The sequence below is a fragment of the Equus asinus genome, chromosome 22 (assembly GCF_041296235.1).
Source record: "Equus asinus isolate D_3611 breed Donkey chromosome 22, EquAss-T2T_v2, whole genome shotgun sequence".
In the NCBI taxonomy this organism is placed as follows: Eukaryota; Metazoa; Chordata; class Mammalia; order Perissodactyla; family Equidae; genus Equus; species Equus asinus.
This window is the reverse complement of record NC_091811.1, coordinates 30549662-30573627: the sequence shown is the minus strand read 5'-3', so window position 1 is coordinate 30573627 and position 23966 is coordinate 30549662. Positions and strand designations below refer to the sequence as shown.

Below are 23966 nucleotides of genomic sequence, written 5' to 3'. Positions count from 1 at the left end.
AATTTTCTGTGTTTGCCTTTGATATCCCCATGGAACAACCAAATATTGAGGACTGATAGATAGTTAGAAATACAAGTCTGGAACTCTCAAGAGAGATCTGGGCTACAAATATATATTTTTGTGTATGTATATATATATACCTAATATATATATATACATTTAAAATACAGGCATATCTTGCTGATATTGCAGGTTCAGTTCCAAACCACTGCAATAAAGCAAATATCACAATAAAGCAAGTCACATGAATTTTCTGGTTTCCCAGTACATATAAAAGTTACATTTATACTATAGTGTAGTCTATTAAGTGTGCAATAGCATTATGTCTAAAAAAACAACGTGCATACCTTAATTAAAAAATACTTTATTGCTAAAAAATACTAACCATCATCCAAGCCTTCAGCAAGTCATAATCTTTTGCTGGTGGAGGGTCTTACCTGGATGTTGATGACTGTTGACTGATCAGGGTGGTGGCTGCTGAAGGCTGGGGTGGCTGTGGCAATTTGTTAAAGTAAGACAACAAAGAACTTCGCTGCATCGGTTGACTCGTCCTTTTGAGAACGATTTCTCTGTAGCATGCACTGCTATTTGACAGCATTTTACCCACAGCAGAACTTCTCTTTTTTTTTTTTTTTCAATTGAGTTAATGATAGGTTACAATCTTGTGAAATTTCAGTTGTACATTAATGTTTGTCAGTCATGTTGTAGGTGCACCACTTCACCCTTTGTGCCCACCCCCCCCACCCCACATTTCCCCTGGTATCCACTAAACTGTTCTTAGTCCATAATTTTCAATTCCTCATATGAGTGGAGTCATACACAGATTATCCTTCTCTCGCTGGCTTATTTCACTTAACATAATTCCCTCAAGGTCCATCCATGTTATTGCAAATGGAATGATTTTGTTCTGTTTTGCAGCTGAGTAGTATTCCATTGTATATATGTACCACATCTTCTTTATCCATTCGTCTGTTGATGGACACTTAGGTTGCTTCCATGTCTTGACAGCAGAACTTCTTTTAAAATTGGAGTGAATCCTCTCAAACCTCACCACTGCTTTATCAGCTAAGTTTATGTATTATTATAAATCCTTTGTTGTCATTTCAACAATCTTCACGGCATCTTCACCAGGAATAGATTCCAACTCAAGAAATCACTTTCTTTGCTCATCCATAAGCAGTAACTCCTCGCTTGTTAAAGTTTCATCATGAGATTGCAGCAATTCAGACACATCTTCAGGCTCCACTTCTAATTCTAGTTCTCTTGTTCTTTCCACCACATCCGCAGTTACTTCCTCCACTGAAGTTTTGAACCCCTCAAAGTCATCCATGAGGGTTGGTATCAACTTCTTCCAAAATCCTGTTAATGTTGATATTTTGACCTCTTCCCATGAGTCACAAATGTTCTTAAAGTCACCTGGAATGGTGACTCCTTTCCAGAAGGTTTTTGATTGACTTTGCCCAGATCCATCAGAGGAATCACTATCTATGGCAGCTATAGTCTTACAAAATGTACTTCTTAAATAAGACCTGAAAGTTGAAATTACTCCTTGATCCATGGGCTGCAGAATGGATATTGTGTTAGCAGGCATGAAAACAACATTAGTCTTGCTGTACATCTCCATCAAAGCTCTTGGGTGACCAGGTGCATTGTCAATGAGCAGTAATATTTTGAAAGGAATATTTTTTCTGAGCAGGTCTCAATAGTGGGCTTAAAATATTCAGTAAACCATATAGTAAGCAGACGTCATCAAGGCTTTGTAGTTCTAGTTATGGAGCACAGGCAGAGGAGGTTTAGCATAGTTCTTAAGAGCCCTACAATTTTTGGAATGGTAAATGAGCACTGGCTTCAACTTAAAGTCACCAGCTACATTAGCCTCTAATAGGAGTCAGCCTGTCCTTTGAAGCTTTGCAGCCAGGCACTGACTTCTCCTCTCTGTCTATGAAAGTCCTAGATGGCATCTTCTCCCAATATAAGGCTGTTTTGTCTACACTGAAAATCAGTTGAGGGGCCATCCCGTGGCTGAGGGGTTAAGTCCGCGTGCTCCGCTTTGGTAGCACAGGGTTTCACCAGTTTGGATCCTGGGCATGGACACGGCACCGCTCATCAAGCCAGGGTGAGGCAGCATCCCACATGCCACAATTAGAAGGATCCACAACTAAAATATACAACTATGTACCGGGGGGCTTTGGGGAGAAGAAGGAAAAATTAAAAAACAAATCATCAAAATCTTTGAAAATCTGTTGTTTGGCGTAGCCACCTTCATTAATTATCTTAGCTAGATCTTCTGGATAACTTGCTGCAGCCTCTACATCAGCATTTGCTGCTTCACCCTGTACTTCTATGTTATGGAGACGGCTTCTTTCCTTAAACCTCACAAACCAACCTCTGCTAGCTTCAGACTTTTCTTCTGCAGCTTCCTCACCTCTCTCGGCCTTCATAGAATTGAAAAGAGGTAGGGCCTTGCCCTGGATTAGGCTTTGGGTTGAGGGAGTGTCATGGCTGGTTTGATCTTCTATCCAGACCACTAAAACTTTCTCCATATCAGCAATAAGGCTATTTCGTTTTCTTATCATTCATGAGTTCACTGGAGAAGCACTTTTAATTTCCTTCAAGAACTTTTCCTTGCATTCACAACTTGGATAACTGTTTGGTGCCAAAGGGCTAGCTTTTGGCCTATCTCAGCTTTCAACATGTCTTGCTCACTAAGCTTAATCCATTCTAGCTTTTGATTTAAAGTGAGAGATGGGTGACTCTTCCTTTCACTTGAACACTTAGAGGCCATTGTAGGGCTGTTATTTGGCCCAATTTCAATATTGTTGTGTCTCAGGGAATAGGGAAGCTCAAGGAGAGGGAGAGAGATGGGTAATGACCAGTCGGTTGAGTAGGCAAAACACACACAACCTTTATCAATTAAGTTCACTGTCTTATAAAGGCACGGTTTGTGGCTCCCCCAAAACAGTGACAATAGTAACAACAAAGATCACTGATCACAGATTGCCATAACAAATATAATAATAATAAAAAAGTTTGAAATATTGCAAGAATTACCAGAATGCAACACAAAGACAAGAAGTGAGCAAATACTGTCGGAAAAATGGTGCCAAGGGACTTGCTCAACACAGGGTTGCCACAAACCTTCAATTTGTAAAAAAAAAAAAAAACAATATCTACGAAGCACAATAAGGCAAAGTGTGATAAAATGAGGCATGCCTGTATATATAGATTGTGTGTGCGTATATATATCTATACATACATATATATATATATCCCCTTTGTGCCATTTCTTAGCTGTTATCTCTCAACTGCAAATCCAAGTATTCTGTGCTGTGCTTTGTGATGCCAGGACAGAGATTTTGCAAACTACACTTCCCAGACTCTTTTGCCTGCTGGCTTCCTGTTAAGTTTTGCCCTAGAAAGCGATTGGAAGGCTGGTTGAAGAGAGAAGCAATTTTCACCTTCCCTCTTCCCTTTTCCTTACTGTTCCTTTCAGTGGCTCTTAGCCCCAGTGGCAGAAGCTGGTTCCTGCCTTGAGCACTTTTGGCACCCATCACCCACTTCATCTCAGGCCATCAGAGTTACCAGCTGCAACCCGGTCAGAACCACTCCTCAGAGGCCTAAGCCCCAGCCATGCAGGTCCCCTACTCTGAGTTCCAGTTTTTGACAATCCCAACCTCTTCCCTGTTGTTTCCCTAGGACTAGGATTGGGAACAGCCTCCTAAGTAATTATCTCCACATTAGCTCAGTGCACTCTTATTTTTTCTATCCTCACACACCAGGGTAAACAATTCCCTGTATTAAATTCCTCCTGTTGAAATCTTTATTATGATTTCTGTTTTTGTCACTAGACAGAGACTAATATACTTTGTATAAAAATGAATGACAAACTTCCTGTCCTCCAGGAACTCACAGACTAGTTGGGAGATGAAGATAGCCAATAACTGTACTGGTTTCTCCTCCAGATGATGGACTGTCCATCTTTCTTTCCTCTCCCTCCCAAGACCTTAATGAAATGATAGCAAAGGAATTCAAAGCTATAAACTCCAAATAACAGAAGAATAGGGGAGAAGGGAAACACATCTGCAGAGCATTTCAACAAATTTCTGGAAGTTAGAAGGTAGAAGACTTGTAACTGGTGAAGCAGGGCAGAGGAAACCACAGTCTGGAATACAGATAGAGAGGGCTATGGATAAGGATGGAGACAGTCGGCCCAGCAGAGCCCCAGAAGGACTTAGGAACTCAAGAGAAACTGATTACCAGGGAGGGCAAGAGTGAGGAATCAGGCTGAGCTGGAATAATTGTGCATAGATTGGCCTCCTCTCCATTTCCACCTCCTTGAGCTGAGTGCTCGCAGCCAGACAATCCCCATCCCCCACCCCCAGGAAAACCAAAAATAATTTACTTTCAGTGAAATAGGACAAACCATCTGGGGTGAACCAGAATAGCCAGTGGCAATGTTGTTGCCCCACACAAATTCTTCTGGAACTTGGGGATCCCCAGCTTAACAGTAGGCTCCCTGGCCACAGACTTTAATATAAAACCTGCCAGTCAATAAGCCTCACTACCACCCATCAAGATCTAATTTTCTAATGCACAATTCTTCACTTTTAAAATATTGAATACAGTCACATGTTCAGAATCAGAAGTCAAATAATACAAAAAGAATACAGTCAAAATATTCCTCGTTTTTCTCTGCTTACCCAGGTCCCACCCACTCCCACACCAAAGGTAACCTCTCTCATTAGTTTCTTGGATATCCTTCTAGAGTTTTCACGCAAACAAGAAAATATATTTGTATATTCCATTTTTCACTAAAATTAGTATACAATACACACTGGTCAGTTTATTTATTATTTTTCTCAATATTAGCCATTCTAAAGATGTGTAGTGCTATCTTATTGTGGTTTTAATTTGCACTTCCCTCATGACTAATGATGTTGAGCATCTTTTCTTGTACTTTTTGCCATCTATCAGTCTCCTATGGCTGCTGTAATGCATTACCACAAACACAGTGGCTTAAAACAACAGAATTTTATTCTCTTTTAGTTCTGGAGGCCAGAAGTGCAAAATCAGTATCACTGAGCCAAAATTAAAGTTCAGCAGGGCTGTGCTCCCTTGGAAGGCACTAGGGGAGAATTCCTTCCTTGCCTTTTCCTTCTTCCAGAGCTGTATTCCTCACATTGCTTGACTCCTGGCTCTCCCTCCATCTTCAAAGCTTATAGGTAGTATCTTCTCTCTCTGATTCTGTTTCCTTCTGTCTACATTTGCTTCCATCACATGTGAACAAGGCAAAAGTTCATGACATTTTTATGACTCAACCTGGGAAGTCACATAACATCACATCCACAATACTCCATTGGTCAAGGCAGTCAAAAGGGGTCTCCTCAAAGAAGACACACATATAGCCAACAGGTGCATGAAAATATGCTCAACATCAATAATTATCAGAGAAATGCAAATCAAATCACAATGAGATATCATCTCACACCTGTTATAATGGCCATTATCAAAAAGAGATAACAAACGTTGGTTTCAATGTGGAGAAAAGGGAAACTTGTGCATTGTGAGTGGGAATGTAAACTGTCATAGCCACTATGGGAAACTGTATTGAGGTTCCTCAAAAAATTAAAAATAGAGCTACTATATGATCCAGCAACCCCACTTCTGGGTATATAGCCAAAGGAAATGAAATCAGGATCTCAAAGAGATATCTGCAGTCCCATGTTCACTGCAGCATTTTTCACAATAGCCAAGATATGGAAATCTAAGTGTCCATCAATGGATGCATGGATAAAGAAGATGTAGTATATATATATACACAATAGAATATTATTCAACCATGAGAAAGAAGGAAGTCCTGCCATTTGCGACAATATGGATGGACCTTGAGGGCATTATGCTAAATGAAATAAGTCAGATAGAGAAAGAGAAAATACATACTGTATGTTCTCACTTATATGTGGAACATAAAAAAGCCAAACTCACAGAAACAGAGTAAAATTGTGGTTGCCAGGGGCTAGGGGCAGAGAAAATGGGGAGATGTTAGTCAAAGGGTACAAACTTCCAATTATAAGTAAATTCTGGAGATCTAATGTAAAGCATGGTGAGTACAGCTAATAGTACTGTACTATATAACTGAAAGTTGCTAAGATAATAGATCTTAAATGTTCTTACCACAAAAAAAAAGGTGATCACGTGACACGCTGGAGGCCAACTAAACCTACTGTGGTAATCATTTTGCAATATACATGAGTATCAAAACATCGTGTTGTATACCTTAAACTTACCTAATCTTATATGTCAATTATATCTCAATAAAGTTGGAAAAATTAAGAAAAAAATTTGCATATACCCTAGAACCTAGCAATTTACTCCTACATATATACTCAACAGAATTGCATACATATGTACCCCAAAAGACATGCCAGAGAATGCTCATTGCTGCATTATTTGTAATACCCAAAGCTGGAAACAACCCAAATATCTTTCAACAGTAGAAAAGGTATGTGTATGTATCATGATATATGCATGCAATTGAACACAGGGATGGAAAATGAGTCAACTACACAACTACTTGGTTCGATATAGATGAATCTCACAAACACATATACCATACAATTGCATTTATACAAAGTTAAAAGAACAGGCAAATCTAAATTATGGTGTTAGAATAATCATTTATTGTTTCCCATGCGTGAGACACCAGGACTAGAAGTGAATAAACTATGGAGTCAGAAATTAGGACAGCGTTTACCTTTGGGAGAAAAGGGGGTAGTGACTGCAGGGGGCTCTGGAGAGGCTTCTGGGTTGCTGATAATGTTCTGTTTCTTGATCTGAATTGTGGCTACTAGGATGTCTTTACTCTGGGGTAATTTATTGAGCTTATTAGTTGTGTTCTTCTCTACATGTAGATCTATAAGCAAACATTTGTTAAGCATCTGATGTGTATAAGATTGCACAGGGCACTGTGTTCTCTCTTCTTTTACCTACTTTGTTAGCATCACCCCTACGGAGGGAGCCTTTTCTCATGACTTGGCTCAAGGGACAGCACAGTAAATGAGAGCAGCCAGGCTCTGCAAGTCCATTCTGAGAGGGGAAATTGGGCCTCGGTAGGCTTAAGCCAAAGGTGCCATCACTTTGATTGGCAGAGTCCACTTTAGCACCTTCCAGTTCATGAGTTTTTCTGTACCACATTTAAATTCCCAAGATAATTGAACTACAGATGTCTGGAGGCCCGTGCTGCAAAGCTCAAGCGATTCTCCTTGTTTCACCTGTCTGACTCTGCCCTCTGGAAGCAGGAGCTGGTAGGGAGCTAGAGAAGAGCTTGCTGGGACCCCAGTTTGCTAGAGTGGGTGGGAGGCAGGGTCAAGTCTGAACTTCGAGAGAATTGCTCTCAGGTTAACACACTAACTACATTCTTCATTTTCTCAGATATAAAGTTATGAGAATGATAACATACCCATTGGTATTTGAGGAAGACTTGTTTGCATATTAAATTGTTAGTGACATCAGTTTATGACAGTCATGCCTACATCCAGATGGAAGTTTCCATTATAATGTTAAAAAAAAATTTTGATTTGCAATAAAAAAAAGACCCTCTAAGGTTCAAGGGGAGGAGACAAAAACTCTATCTCTTAATAGGAGAACGGCAAGTTTCTAGAAAGCTATGTGACTTGAGGAAATACTAAGTGAAATATGCCAGTTACAGAAAGACAAAAACCACATGATTTCATTTATATGAGGCATCTAAAATAGTCACATTCATAGAATCAAAGAGTGCAAGGGTGGTTGGCAGAGGCTGGTGGGAGGAGGAAATGAGGAGTCACTGATTGACAGGCATAAAGTTTCAGTCAAGCAAAATGACTAAGCTTTAGAGATCTGCTGTACAGCATTGCACCTAAAATCAACAAGGGTAGATCGTATAGTTTAAAATTTGTGAAGAGGGTAGATCTCACATTATGTGTTCTTTCCATAATAAAATAAAATTTATTTTTTGAAAGCTACATGAAATAGGAGACATTGTCTTGATCACATCTAGACAATAGAATCTGCTGCAGTGTCCTTAGCATAGTATTTGGGGAAATGAGGATAACTACCAGAAGAGCTAAATACAGAATCAGTTTAAAAGAATTAAGAGAGATTGACCCTGGAGGATGGGACGGGGGCTGAAAAATAGTAGGGTGGGGACTATGATTTTTCATCTCAAGCTTTCTATAATATTTTTTAATTAAGTTCATGTACTAGCTTGATAAATTGCTTTAATAGTGCATTTAGAAAAACACAGTAGTCCCCCTTTACCTGTTGGGGATACGTTTCAAGACCCCCAGTGGACCCCTGAAACCACCACTAGTACCAAACCCTACATTTACTACGTTTCTTTCCTATTCCTACACTCTTATGATAAAGTTTAATTTATAAATTAGGCGCAGTAAGAGATTAATAACAAGAACAAATAATAAAATAGAATAATTACAACTGGCGATGAAAATAATCCATAACCAATCTATAAACAAAAATTTGGGTGAGTTTATTCTGAGCTTAAATCTGAGGATTATAACTCGGGGCCTTTCTTCCCAAAGGAAGAAAGGGCACCAAAGAAGTGGGGTGCACAGACTGGTTATATACCCCCAGCGATTGATGGAAACAGCAGGTAGGTCTTCTGTCTCAGTGAACGCAGCAGGCTGGCAGTCTGTTGTCTCCAGCTGAGCGGTCACAGGTGAGCTGGGTGGTCAAAGGTGAGTGCAGCAATCAGTTCCTAGCCTAAGGAAAAATGCTAATGTTGGGGGAAGTTGCACCTTTATCTCAAGGGCCTTTGTTCTGGCCATAGGAAACATCTAAGCAGATATGCAATGCGTGCTCAATAGCCACAGTCAGGCCCTTTTGGAAAAAAAAAACAAAGTCAGGCCGAATTAGGTTTATACCAAATGGCTTCCTCATATACTCCAATATATCCTATTGCTTGCCATTTTTATTTGTCACAACAATACACTCTAATAAAAGTTATGTGAATGTGGCTTCTCTCTCTCAAAATATCTTACTGTCTGCACTCACCCGTCTTGTAATGATGTGAGATGATAACACGCCTGCGTGGTGAGATGAAGTGAGGTGAATGACGTAGGCATTGTGACATAGTGTCCAGAGCGGGACAGGGCGAGTTTTCATCACACTACTCAGAAAAGCACGCAATTTAAAACTCATCAATTGTTTGTTCCTGAAATTTTCCATTTAATATTTTCGGATCGCGGTTGACTGCCGGTAACTGAAACCACAGAAAGGGAAACGGCGGATAAGAAGGACTATTGCATAAATGTAGCTAAGATATCAGCTGTTCTCTGACCGTCACAAGCTGACACTTCTGGTCTCACATCAGCCAGTACTTAGTGCCGACGAAAATAATCCATAACCAATCTATAAATGAAAATTTGGGTGAGTTTATTCTGAGCTTAAATCTGAGGATTATAACCCGGGAGAGTCTTTCCACAAAGGAACAGAGCACTCCAAAGAAGTCGGGGTATAAGGGTGGTTATATACCCTCAAAGAGGATGTTTCACGTAGGATTGAAATGTCCCTTTTACAATAGTCACGAGACTGCTCTGTCGGCACAGCGATTGATGGAAATAGCAGGTAGGTCTGCTGTCTCGGTGAACACAGCAGGGTGGCAGTCTGTTGTCTCCAGCTGGGTGGTCACAGGTGAGCTGGGAGGTGAGTGCAGCAATCAGTTCCTAGCCTAAGGAAAAATGCTTATCCCTAAGGAAATGCTAATGTGGGGGAAAGTTGCACCTTTATCTCAAGGGCCTTTGTTCTGGCCATAGGAAATGTCTAAGTAGATATGCAATGCATGCTCAATAGCCACAGTCAGGCCCTTTTGAAAAAAAAAAAAGTCAGGCCGAATTAGGTTTATACCAAATGGCTTCCTCATATACTCCAATATATCCTATTGCTTGCCATTTTTATTTGTCATTAGAATCCAGCTTTTTCACTGATTTACACAGCAAAAGAATCACTTTAAATGTGGTGATTGTTTAAATCCTTTATGAAGATTTACGGACCGTGGAAGAGGATCACATCACACGTAATCAATTGTTACACTTATGTTTTCCTAAACATCACCCTTAAATAATTCATCAAACTATGATGTGCATTTATTTTTAAAACTCAAAAACTACAGAAGGCTTGTGGTGAAAAGCAACTGCCTCGCCCTACCCTCAGTCCATTCTCCGGGGTCAACCTGTTAATTCTCTTCAGCTAATTCTATATTCGGTTCTTCTGGTGGTTTTTACTTGAAAAATCCTCCATTTGAAATTTCTCTGCCCCTTTCGAGTCTCCTGAGTTTTACCCACTGCATAGATGCCACCCCGTTCCCTAAGAGGAATGTGAGCAGAGTGTCTAGTTCTCTGAGTCCTGGGACAACTCCCTTCTCAGCCCTGGGGGCTCAGCTGAGAAAGCTCATCCACCCTTCTTCAAAGGCTTGGGTCTCCCCACAAGGAATTTTATACCTGCCGCTCATAAAAGAAAGTTTCTCCTTATTTTACACAAATAAGTAAAATATAGAGTAGTAAGATAGTCAAGCATGGAAGTATGTTCAATGCTCAGGGAAAAAAAAAAACCAGAAGGAACCGTTAACTCTAAAGAAATGAGGAAAACATTTTCCAGAAGGAAAAAATATTTTGGTAAGAGGGGAAGGCTTTTCAGATAGATGGAAAGGCCTACAAATGGTAAAATCACACAGCGTCTTAGGGGGAACTGTATTTTGGGAGTATAAAGTTCAAGAAGAGAAAATACAAGAAATGAGCCTAAAAAAGTTAATAAGAGTCAGATGGTCTTTATACACAAGGGTAAGGAGCTGGACTTGAGCCCACAGTCCAGGAGTTGAAAATGTAAATGCCTGTAAATGTCAAACAGATCGTGTAAATGAGCAAAATGAGATCATGTAAATGAGAAAAAAAGACAGGAAGTGAAGGACCCTGTGGGGAACTGGGGAAGTCACGCCCCTCCAAATGGAACAGTTCAATGGTTTTTACACAAAATGTAAGCGCCAGTGTTGCCAGAGCTTCCCGTTTTTTAATTATAGCAGAATATCCCGATTTTTCCGTCAAATTCTCCACTCTTTAAATGTTGGCAACTATTACATGTTTTTTCAGGCTGACCGTGTGTGGGCCAAAAAAAAAAAAGAAATTATATATATATGTTTGAAAGCTGGGTTCAGGCAGCAGACCGCAAGTTTTCTTCTTCTAGAAGCTATAGGGAACAGCCATTAAAGTGGGGAGGAGCCTTGGTCGGATCTGCAGTTTTGAAGATGGCTCTGGTGGCTGGAGAGAGAGTGGCTTGACTGGGGAAGGAGAAATTGAATTAAACATAGATCAGTTTGAAGGCTCTTGCGATCAACCGTTGATAGCAGATGTGCTGAGAGTGTAAACTAAGACACAATACTTTTCTTTATAATCAATTATGATTTTTCAATGCAAGTAGGTGAAACGGTCCTGAGCGTTTCCACCACAATTCAATCCCAAATGATCACTGAGAACTTTCTTATTTCTGCAGATCTTGGGTGTTAATACACTTTCAGAGACAGAATGGATTTATCTCTTCATTACTTTCCATAACTTCCTTTTTTTTTTTTTTTTCTCATAAACATACTTGCCAGTAGTAATAAAAGGCAAGATTGTCCATCTGGCTTTAGAAAGGCAGCTTGTTGAAACTCTACCCTCTGCTTCTGTATTATATCAATCGTAGAAGCAAACAGAGATATTTTCTGCAAATAGTTCCCACGTGCCCACATCTCTGAATGTACAATAAACAGAGCAGGCCATGAAAACAGAGTGTTTTAAACAGAGCGTTCCAGCTGGGAAAAATTGTCTAAACATAAACCTTATTTTTACAGTCATTTAAAGATATTCTTTATCTATTAAATTAAGTTTCAAAAAGGAGAAGATGGGGGAAAAGAGAAAGAGAGAAGGGGTAAGGGGAAAAAAAAGAGAGGTTGTCCACCTGTTTTTCCATACTACCTAATACTTCCCATTCTATGTGCTTAGATATCGATATATATTTCCAGCATAAAGTTATTGCATCTAGGCAACAGGTATAGAGAAAATTTTAGCCGCTTTCAGTATATTTTTAAGATTTTTCTAAACCAAATCTGTACAAGACAGATCAAATGTTATCTTCGTCTCACGTTCTAGCCAATTAAGTCAGTGAGAAACAATGTTCCCTAGCCCCACAGACAGAATCTGCCAGGGGCTGGCCAAGCTTCGCCCCATCCCATTCCACAAGGTCACGGGGTATGCCCAGGCGTCAAGCCTGGCCCACTTGTCCCCAGAACAATAAGGAAAGAGATACAACATCAATATCACATTTCATGCCAGGCAGGCTCGGAAGACAGTCCAGGCTTCAGTGACATTATCAGTCATTTGCACCCTGAAGAGCACATGAAGAAGGCAAGGGCTCACATTAAGGAAGGGGAGCTCTGGTCTACTTTCCCACCAAGTCCTGGACTCTGGCCTCTGTTCCCACTTTTTGCAAGCTTTTTTACTTTTCATAAAGATATGTGTGGATATAACCCTGGCATATCCATATGGTCTCATCCAATGAGACTCTACTCTCATTGCTGTAAAATTCCCTTTCTCCATGGAGATAAAAGTCAACACTCCCACCCACCGTGTATGTTTTGGGCAGGCTTGTTCCTGTTTCAATCTGTGGAGTCTTAGCTTAAAGAGGGTATAGTTCCCATCTCTGAGATCAGAGTGAAGGGAAAGTGAAATTCCGGGGAATCCTTCTGGAGTTGTGACACATGGAGGTGTGACCCAGATATCCTGAGTTGAAAACTGGAATATATTATCTTATAAAAACAATCATTAGCTTCCCAGGCAAGTTCATAAAATCCTATTTAACCCAGAACATTCTCAGAATATTCCAGAAATTTCTATGTAACTCATCTGCTCTGTTCCCATTCCCCCAGCTTGTTTTTCCTTTTATAACTGAGTAGTATGGACATAATCCTGCTTTGCCAGATTCTCCAGCCTTCTCCCCTCAAATTTACAAAGTTTCATTTGCAAGCCACCAGATAGTAAAAACCTATATAGGCTCAGCTGATGAATTTTGCAGTTCCAGGACTGCCTGCCCCACTTCAGGCCGTTGACAGAGTGTGGGTATGTTCCACAGCTCTTCCCTTTCCTTCTATCTTTCACCTTTCAGGGAAAATGTGGGAAAGTTTTAGGCCTCTTCTTTTAAATGGTGGCCTGCCAGAGACAGGCTCATTTATATATGTAAATTTTATAGATGATATCAACTGAATAATGAGAAAAGAGTAGATTGCTTCTTAGATGGAGTTGAGAAAACTGCTCACTGTATGGGCAAAAGCAAATCATTCTTCTGGATCTTGAGATTCCTCTTCCCTGTATTTTTGGAGAGAAGAGGGAAAAACAGGGAGAGTAGGACACGAGACCCTTGAAATGTATAGACTGGACAATTTCAAGAGAGCTTTTCAAAGTCTCAGAGTGTGAGCAGGCACCCTTCTGATGTACAATCCACACATGGTAGGTGACCCACTCTTGAAAGGTGACAAATGATCTACAAGCATCAGCTTGGCTCCCATTGGATTCCTCAAGATAACCACCAGTGAAACTCATCAGGCTCCCAATGCTTATCCAACTCCTCACCACCCAGATTCCCCCAGGTGAGAACTTCCCACCCACAAACTCTGACCCCCTATAAGCAACGCCCCATCTCCCCAGCCCAGGTGTCCTCCTCGGGTCTCCGCAAGGGTACAAATGAGGTCATCTCATTCTCCCTCAAGTTTCTTGCCAATAGTATATCTATAGTAAAAATTCTGTGTCTAGATTCCTTCAGGTCCTCTTTTTTGATTCTCAAAACCCAGTTTGGAGAAAATAAGAAAAAAACCCCCTAAGATTCATTATTTCTTGCTTTTTTCTTCTCAAGGCAATAAAGAAGCCTCTGAGTAACATGGGGAAGTAACATAAGGAAGTGGGGAGCAAACAGCACAAAGATTATTGTTTCTAGATATTATGTGGGCTGTACACCGGTAATCCAGCAGTATCCTTATTCGACCATAGAAAAAAGTGAGCTCATGCCCCTCTCATTACATATAAGCTGGGGAAAGTCTCTGTTTGGCCCAACTAATTTCTCCCATCCCTGATAAAGCACTCTGGCTAGGAAAATGGGGTATGCTGATCCCATGGTAAAGAAATTCAGTCTCACCAAACCACATATTTGACTTAGGGAAGCATTAACAATTCTCCAAAAGCAGGTGGAAGCACTTTTCACAGCAGGTGAAAGAATAAGTGTTTACTACATCAGGCTATTCTGAAAGTCACTGCAGAAATAGTTTCTGAAAGTGTTTAAGAAACGATTAAATTAGATAGTTAAGAGTATATCTTCTACAACTGGAGAGAACAGAAAGCTATCCAAATATACATGGTTGGATGTATATATATAATACCTCCTGTTCTATAAGTGAGATCAGTCAGTCTTGAGAAAGTTTCTCAAAAATGATTCTAGCTGGCAGTGTGCCCTGTGGTCCTAGATCTGTCTCTTGCTTCAAGAGCGTTTGGATGGAAAGACCGGGGGATGCCCCTCTTCCAGCTTCCCACAACCCTCTAACCTCTTTTCTAGTTGCAGCCTCCAGGACCATCTTCTCTGTCTTCCTGCTTCCGGGAGCAGCCCACACCATTTTTCTGTGCTTAGCTACTTATTGCCCATCAACCGTGAGCTCACAGATTCATTACAATGGTTCCACTGAGGTAGAGGCCACCGTCCACCGCCTGGTGGGCGTTCATCTGCGGGCCTCCTGCACCTACCTCTCTCTAAGCTTATATTTCCACCATGGCATTGTAACTCTGGAGAGTTTGGGCCACTTCTTCCGCAAGTTGACCGAGCATCTCTTGATCCAAAACCAGCACAGTAGCTGCGCTCTCTTCCAGGACGCACAGAAGCCATCCCAAGATGATTGGGGTAAAACCCTGGACGCCCTGGAAGCCACCATGGTCATGGAGAAGAACCAGAACCAGGCCCTTTTGGAGCTGCATGCCTTGGGTTCCACTCGCACAGACGCCCATCTCTGTGGCTTCCTGGAGAGCCACTTCCTAGGTGAGAAGGTGAAACTCATGGAGAAGGTGGCGACCACCTGACTCACCTCCTCAGGGTGGCCAGCCCCCAGGCTGGCCCCAGCAAGTCTGTCTTGGAAAGACTCACCTTCAAACATGAGTAGGAGCCTCTGAACCCAGCGGCCTTTGAGGGGCCCTGCTGGCATTACCTGTGGTGTCAGAGCTTCTACCTGAGCCTCTCCCTGCAGCCACTAGGCAGCTGGAGCCCTTGCTCAGTCTGTGGACCAGATGGAAACAATAAAGCTTTTAGAAGGAGGAAAAAAAGATTCTAGGCTTACAAACTATTTGCGTCAAGAAGTTTCTTTCTACACGCTGTATAATCCAAAATCCAATAATTCCAGCAAGTTCAGTGACTCAATGACCACATTTAGACCATTTGTTGCCCTCAGAGAATGCACCAGACTCAAAGGAGAGGATTAATCCCCTAAGGTCTTAAAATCCCTCAAAATGCAGGTCACCTGCACAGATAACCAGGAAGGCCTTGGTTACCCTGGAATTGGAAGGAAGAGGATTCTTGGAACTGAATTTATTATTTCCTGGCAGAGAGCCCATCTACGCCCCCATCCATTGAACACAGGAGAAGACAGCATTCTGGAACTCTATGGTGTTATATTGAAATGCCTGAAACCAAAAGAACCAGCTGACTTTCTTCTTAATAAAGAAAACCAAAAGAGTGTTCTGTTGTCCATAAAACTGGACAATATATCAGCTCTAGGAGTCCCTGAATGTTCATGATTCTACTAAAATCTTTACTGGTGAAACTAGCATCTAATTCCCACGAGTAATAACAAATAACGATTTTTTGGAAGTTGATTCAAGGTCTTTCCTACCAGTCCCCGAACAAACCAGAAATAGGATCAAGCAAGTATTTGCAGCATTAGTGACAGGTAAAAAGAGAATTTGAGGACAGGCTTCAAATAAGATTCATAACAATATGCAGTTCTAGTAAGACCTGATGGGATTTACATAGCTCTGTGACCATTGGACGCACGTAATTCAGCTTAGATTTTAGGAGCTCTTGCTCTGTAGGCAGCATCAAAGATGTGATAAATTGCAAAAGTGGCCTCAAACTCTTCCCCTCCAGCCTCCATGGTAGAATTGTCTTCACTCTTGAGTCTGGGTGGGTCATGTGACACTTTGGCCAATGTGATGCAAGCAGAAGCTTAAAAAAGCACTTTCACACTGGTGTTTGCCCTGTGCTGTTCCTGGACTCTGCCACCAAGTGAACAAACCTGGATATTTTGCTGGAGGATAAAAGACATGTGACCGAGTCCCCTCAGATAGACAGCCAACTCATCAACTGATCTTATGAAGAATTTATAAAGCTGCAACTAAATATTTGTGTTTCAACTATCATTGTCTAGGCTGCTGGAAAAAAGTCTTCACTCTCTTGCTAAAAGGAAAGTTCTATGATATTGACACTGTTGGCATACAAAAAAATAAGATTTTTAATTTTTTGTTTATTATTGTTGATTTCGTTTTCATTAAATGATATATTAGTTTGCTAGGGCTTGCGTAACAAAATACCACAGACTGGGTGACTTAAACAACAGAAATTTATCTTCTCACAGTTCTGGAGGCTGGCAGTCCACGATCAAGGTGCTGGCAGGGTTGGTTTTTGGTGCGGCCTCTCCTTCTGGCCTGTAGATGGCCACTTTCTCCCTGTGCCCTCACATGGCCTTTCCTCTGTGAGCAGGTGCAGAGAAAGAGAAGTCTCTGGTATCTCTTTCTCTCCTTTTAATGACATCAGTCCTGTTGGATTAGGGCCCCAACCTTTCTGACCTCATTTAACCTTAATTACCTACTTAAAGGCTCCTTCTCCAAATGCAGTCACATTGGTGGTTAACACTTCAACATATGAATTTTGGGGGACACAATTCAGTCCATAATAGTAATTTTTAAATGTCAATAATAATTATTTATAACAATACTTGCTGATAATTTACCATATGCCCTAATCTGTACTAAGTGGTTTATATATAGTATCTCATTTGATATTCACAGCAACCTTCTGAGATGGTTATTCCCATTAAAGGTGAAATAACTGAGGCTTAGAAAAGTTAAGACACTTGCCCAAAGAGAAAAAAATGGTAGATGGAAAGTTGGTCTTAATCCAGTTCTGCCTGACTCTAAAATCCAAGCTCTCAGCTACGACGTCACACAGCTTCCATGTTAAATTTTCCTCTATGTTATTCAGCTTGAAATACAAAAGAACAACAATCTCCCGGAGAATGGAAATACAAAGATGTGTAAATGATTATGTAGACAAGTAGAACCAGCAAATCATGCTGAAAAAGCCTGGATTCTTGTTCAATTAAATCCAAAGTCTAGGATTTCAAATCTTCCAAAATTCACCCAACCCTGCATTTCCAGTCATATCTCTCACTATACTTCTCTATCATCACCGTCACCACTATCTACCCCAGAAAGGCCTCCTACCATCCAGTAACAGACTTTCTCATCATGTTCGGTCCTCTCCCTTCTGCTTTCTCTGCCTTAAATGCCTCTCTCCCTCTTCACATTTGTCCAAGTCCAATGACACTTTTTCCAGGAAGTCTGTCTGATCTGCTTTCTCCCTCAGACTCTTCAGCATTTTGAACTTGTATTAGAGTTAGAGTCTTCCTTATTTTTCTATTTTCTTATATATATATTTCTGGTTCCCCCATTAGATTTTGAATTTCAGGAAGGGAGGAAATTAGCAGTATGCATATTTGGAAGTCATTTAACCTTCTAAATCTCAATTTCCTCTTCTGTAAAATGGAGATGATAATAATATTGCCAGTAAAATGCAATCTCAGGGTAAAATTCAGATTAAGAGTGTAGCCTTAAGAGTGAGACCCTTTGTTAAGCGTCAGAAATATTTAAGTTGGTGCCCTATACATCGCCTCAGATGGAGCAAAGGACTACTGAGAATCTTAAGACCATTGCTTCCACAACACCCTGTGTCTCAGTAAGGTCGGAGGGGATTTCTAAGTGTGGTTTTCATCTAAAGGACCAGATCACAACTTGATACCCAAATTATGTAGGAGCACAAGTTATGTAGGAAGTCCGTAGGAAGCCTATAAAGTTTTTAAAAGCTTGGACTCAATGGGTCAAAGACAGTTCAATATGAAAAGAGGCCTCTCGGCAGAAATCAAGCTGAGAATGCTACTCAGTTGCAGACATATGCCATTTCTTATGGAAAAGGAAGTATGCCTCAGGGGGTTGACCCAGAACCCAGAAGGCAGAACCAAGAACCACAGAGAACCACTTTCAAGGAGCAGGACTCAGCTCTAATTAAAGAACATTTTGTGTTCCTAGAGTCAACAGAAATGGTGACGTGTGCCCAGCCTGATTTCAAAATTTCGGTGGATTCCCTAATACCTGCAATGCCTCCTTCCTTCCCCCTTTTTGAACACAGTTGCCCTTTTGGCTAAGCTATCCTTCCTCTTCCATCATTATATGCTGGATATGGGAGTGTCAGAAAACTTGTCTTTTTTGTTTACAGGGCTCTGCTCCTAAGGAACCACACCAAAGAATCCAGCCACAGTTTGTCTTGGCTCAGAATCCTTTAACAAAATACCATAAATTAAGTGGTTTATCAACAACAGAAGTTTCTTTCTTACAGTTCCAGAGGCTGAAAGTCCAAGATCATGGTGCCAGCAGGGTGGGATTCTGGTGAGCGCCCTCTTCTGGGTTGCAGAGGGCTGATTTCTCACTGTATCCTCACACGGCAGAAGGAGAGTGAGCTAGCTCTCTGACCTCTTCTTATGAAGGCACTAATCCCATTCATGAGGGCTCCAGCCTCATAACTTAATTACCTCCCAAATGCCCCACCTCCAAATACCATCACATCAGAGGTTAGATTTCAACATAGAAACTTGGGGGTCACACAAACATTCAGTCCATAACATACCTGAACCTAATCTTAGATAAAGAAACACTAAAATTTGAACCCATGCTGTAGTAAGATGAGAACTTTGAGGGAGGGCTGACTGTATCTGTATGTGGGAGAGATGTGAATTTTTGTTCCAGAGGGTTGACGCTGGTAGATAATTTCCAAATATGGCCACCATCAATTCCTTCCATCCCTGGGTGTATATGTCACATCTCTCCAAGAGGCAGCACAAAATTTCCCCTCCCACTGAATCTGGGCCGATCTGTTTGTACCTGTAGAACATGGAGAGGTGATGTTTGGGGACTTACAAGCCCAAATCTGAAAAGAACTGGCTACTCGTACTTTCTTTAGTTGAAACACAGGAACCATGATGTAAAAAGCTCAAATACATGGAGAGGCCAAATTGAGGAGAATCAAGGTCCACAAACCCAGCTGAGCTCCACGCCAACAGGTAGCATCAAAGGAGAAGACATCTTGGATAATCTAGCCCATTTGGGCCTTTAGATGCCTATAGACGCAGCCGCCATCACATGGAGCAGAAGAATCACCCCAGCTGATCTTAGTCAAGCCAAAGAATCACAAGTGATAAAATGTTTGGTTTTTTTTTAAGCCACTAAGGTGGTTTGTTCTGCAGCAATAAATGAAATCTCAGGTGGCAAAAAGTATGAACATAGTACTTGATGACAGTGTAGAAAATGAAGTCAGGGCATACAACTGGAAACACCATTAAGATCATCTATTTTATAGCATTTTGTGTGTGTGTGTGTGTGTGTGTGTGTGTGTGTGTATGTGAGGAAGATAGACCCTGAGCTAATCTTCTACTACCAATCTCCCCCTTTTTGCTTGAGGAAGATTGTTTCTGAGGTAACATCTGTGCTAATCTTCCTCTATTTTATGTGAGACACTGCCATAGCATGGTCTGATGAGCAGTGCTAGGTTCGCCACCAGGATCCGAACCTGTGAACCCCAGGCCTCCAAAGTGGAGCACGTGAACTTAACCACTATGCCACCGGGCTGGCCCCAAGATCATCTATTTTAGACCAAGGTGTTTTTCACTCCAGGAGACAAAATGTAGGCCACAGAGTGAGTTCATGAAGAGACAATTCTAGACCCATCTCTATTACCTTACCAATCTGTTGAGGCCTTCAAGCAAAATTATTGAACAGATCTGTGTTGTTCTCTATATCACAATTACATTTCAGAATTACTCTTGAACGTGATAGAAAATGCTGTCTTAGTCTTTTGAAAAAGATCGTGGCAGCAATTTCTTAGATATCAATGTAGAGTTTCTGAGAAGACATCTTGTATGACTATGCGGTATGTATGAAGCCATATTTGATAACTTTATCCAGATGAATGATTTAGAGAATGTCTCTCTTCATATAAAACTTCAAAAGAGAAAACACTGATGGAGGAGAAAAAATATTCACTAAAAAATATTTTATGAAGAACAGGAAAGATTTGGCTGTTGTTCATAGTCATTTTTCAGGTCGCAAGGAGATCTGGAGACCATATGTTACTATTCAAGGTGAGAAAAACGCTTACGGGAAGTGAAGGCTTAGAACAGCTATACTGTGAATGGAATCCAAATTAAAGCTACCCAAAATGGAAGTGTCTAAACGATCACTCTCTTACCCTTTGAAAGACCCTGAAACAGGTATTCTTTTTTCAAAACTTGTTGATGATTCATTCTCAAGCATGACCTCATCTGCTCATCTTTGAATGCTCTGATAACTGTCTTGTTCTTTGGAAGCATAAGCCATAGGATCTGTAGTCTTTTAAATTGAACTGTTGTCTTTTACAATGAATACACATTAAAATCTCTGGAGAAAAAGCATTTGGCAACCAAAGTGTGATTTTATCCTAAGTGTTGAACAAACATGACATAAAAGGGGAAAAAGTGACCTTTTCACTGTATTACCACTGCAAGTTCTTAAACAAACCTAACAAAATTCAATATTTTCAGTTTAAATGATACCATGTGTCATATTATACAAGTATTCAATTTACTTGTTCAGTGATGCCAGCCAAAATATCAAAATTTTGAGGAAAAATGTAAATGTTTAAAAGGATGATATATCTATTTTTCGTAATCATATGACCGTTATTTGCAGCAGAGTAAAAAGACTATGGCCTTTGAACAAATTGCATTTTTTGCCTTGGCCCCTTGCCTTGGAAAAACAGTAAATATTCTGTGTTAATTGCCAATTAAGCCAAAATTAAGTCTCAGTTCACCACTTTACATGATCTTGAAAGACCTCCTCCTTCATTCTCCATTGGCTTTTGTGAGTTGTGTTCTATAACTTCTATCTTTCTTGGTTTCCAGATTTTGGACTCTCTATTCACATCAGACCTACTTATACAACTTTCTCTATACCTTTTCTCTTCATAAAAATTCAATAAACTTGTAACTAGAACATTGCGCCTTTACAATATGTCACAACATTTTTATCACCATGATAAGGGGCATGGTTTCTCAACTATAACTTAAAGTTTCATTGTGATTTTTCTCAGCAAAGCATGAGAACACTGAATACTAATAAACAAGACATTTGGACACAGAACACTAAATCTTCCAAGTCAGCGTTGTTATGAACTAAAAGATTAAATCTGATGTTTGGATGAACTTTTCTTTGAAATGTGTATGGATTAAACAAAAGGGAGAAGAATTAAATAAAAGCATTTTAGGCTTTGTTAACCATTTGGATAGCTATTTAAGATACTATCATATCTATTGACATCATAGGATCTATTGGTTCTTCTCAGGAAGAAAATGTCTCCAACTTATTTCTTTAAATATGCATTAATATAAAGGAATAAGTTTTTAACGACAGTTTTATTATAAAAATTTCTTTCAAGAAATTATCCTGACAACCAACTTATGTAAGCCCTACTGTTTACATTTCTATGATCTTTTCAAAATGTAGATATTGTTTTTACATAAACTTAATCTTTATTGATAAAAATTATCTTTTAATTTTTTTACTTAAAATTTTTTCATATATATACAAAACTCATATATGTATGTGTGTGTATATATACACACACAGTTTTCATAACCATCATTTCTAATCATTGCAAAATATTCCATTAAGTTAACAGAATACAAATTGCTTAATTTTCCCTTTTTTGGCATGGTTTATTTCTATAATAAATAGAGAGGTTAAGATAATCTCTCTAAACATAGTTCACTTATTCATTGGACTTATTTCTGAAGAACAAATTCTCAGATTTATGATTACTGGGGAAATAAAGTCTAAAATTTCTGTGGCTTATTATTTACTACCAAATTGTTCTTCAAAAAGATTAAGCCAATTTATAGTGCCTCCAGGAAACAGTGATTTGTCAGTTTCTCCAAAGTCTTATAGATATTGAATTTTTATTTTATTTGCTTTTTGCTGAAGAAGATTCACCTCAAGCTAACATCTATGCCAATCTTCCTCTATTTTGTATGTGAGCCCCACCACAGCATGGCCCCTGACAAGTGGTGTAGGTCCACACCTGGGAACTGAACCCAGGCTGCCGGAGCAAAGCATGCCAAACCTAACCACTAGGCTACGGGGGGTGGTCACAATCTTGAGTGTTTTTATTTTTGTTTATATTATTCTTAGTTTGCTTTCATTTCGCCAATTTTTAAATGTTAGATTACTATTTCTATATTATTTTATGCAATCTTTCTCTACTACCATAATCATTGTCCATTTTTCCATTGAAGGCTAAATGCTTTCTTTAAAAATATTTTTTATATTAGGCTTTAATCAATCACTTATCATATATATCTGTCATTTTGTTCCTTTTGCTTTCATTCCGCAGAGGTTTTTTCCTGTGCACCTAAAAGGAAAAAGAATCTCATATTATGATAAGTACACCGCTCTAATTTTTATGAAGTTTCTTTAAATATTTACCACTCTAATCTAATGGGTGGCCTATTAAAACAATGGTTTAACACAGATGTTAACTAACCTAGTTCTTACTAGGCAATTCTTTCAATTATGTTGGGGAAGCATTCTCTAATCTTTTGTCCAAGGATAAGTTTTGTCCTACGATAAGTTTTGCCCTGGGATAAGCTTTGTCCTAGGATAAGTTCCCAGCAGCAGGACAAATTGTGTGTAATATTGGGATGGAAAAGAGAAAGAGAATGTTCATGTTATATCTTCTCATTGTATCTCTTATTCATCTTTTGTTCTTATATATCTTTTTTTTCTGTACATCATTCTGGATAGTTTCTTCTGACATCTTCCAGTTCACTAATTCTCTCATCAGCCATGACTAAGTTGCCATTAAATCCATCCATAAAGTTCTTTATTCAGTTATTCTTTTTTCATTTCAAGAATTTCTATTTTGTTCTCTTTTTATATTTTCCAGCTTTCTGTCAAAGTTCTTGATCTTGTCTTTTATTTCTTTTAAGCATAACTAGCACAGTTACTTTAAAATATGTGTATTAACACCATTATATGAATCTCCTGTGAGACGATTGCTGTTGTCTCTGGCTTCTCTTGGTTTTCAGTCACATTGTCTTGCCTCCTGTGTGTCTAACACAGTTATTTGCGATTGAGTTTCTGACATTATATATGAAAAGTAATGTAAAAATTATTTAAGGTTTAGAATGTTCTCTTCCTCCAGAGAGGATTTTGCATTGCCTCAGGCATACGGCTACAGATAACAGCAGTACCTAATCACATTAATCTAATCAAGAATTGAAATTATTAAAAGCTGGGCTTCATTCTCTATGCAAATTGCTGTATTTCTGATTTAGCCTTAGTCTAATGGTATAGCTCTTTAGGGTCCTAACTCAAAGTTTGGAGGACATTCAACAGGGTTCCCTCTTAGTGGACTTGGGCTCTAATCATTGTCACACTAACCACAAAGACTGTCAAGTCTCTGCTTAGTCTCTCAGCTGTCCTTTCTGGCATCCATCAATACTATGGGGTGAGGGAGAAGCATTCCCCAATGCTGGGCTCAGCTCTCTG

At 39.8% G+C, this 23966-nt stretch overlaps 2 pseudogenes; one reads left to right on the top strand and one right to left on the bottom strand.

The window, feature by feature from the left end:
* Nucleotides 1-370: 370 nt before the first annotated feature.
* LOC139041649 (tigger transposable element-derived protein 1-like) lies at nucleotides 371-4656 on the bottom strand (annotated as a pseudogene).
* Nucleotides 4657-5898: 1242 nt separating this feature from the next.
* Nucleotides 5899-23140, top strand: LOC106825537 (ferritin light chain pseudogene; annotated as a pseudogene).
* The last annotated feature ends 826 nt before the right edge of the window (nucleotides 23141-23966 follow it).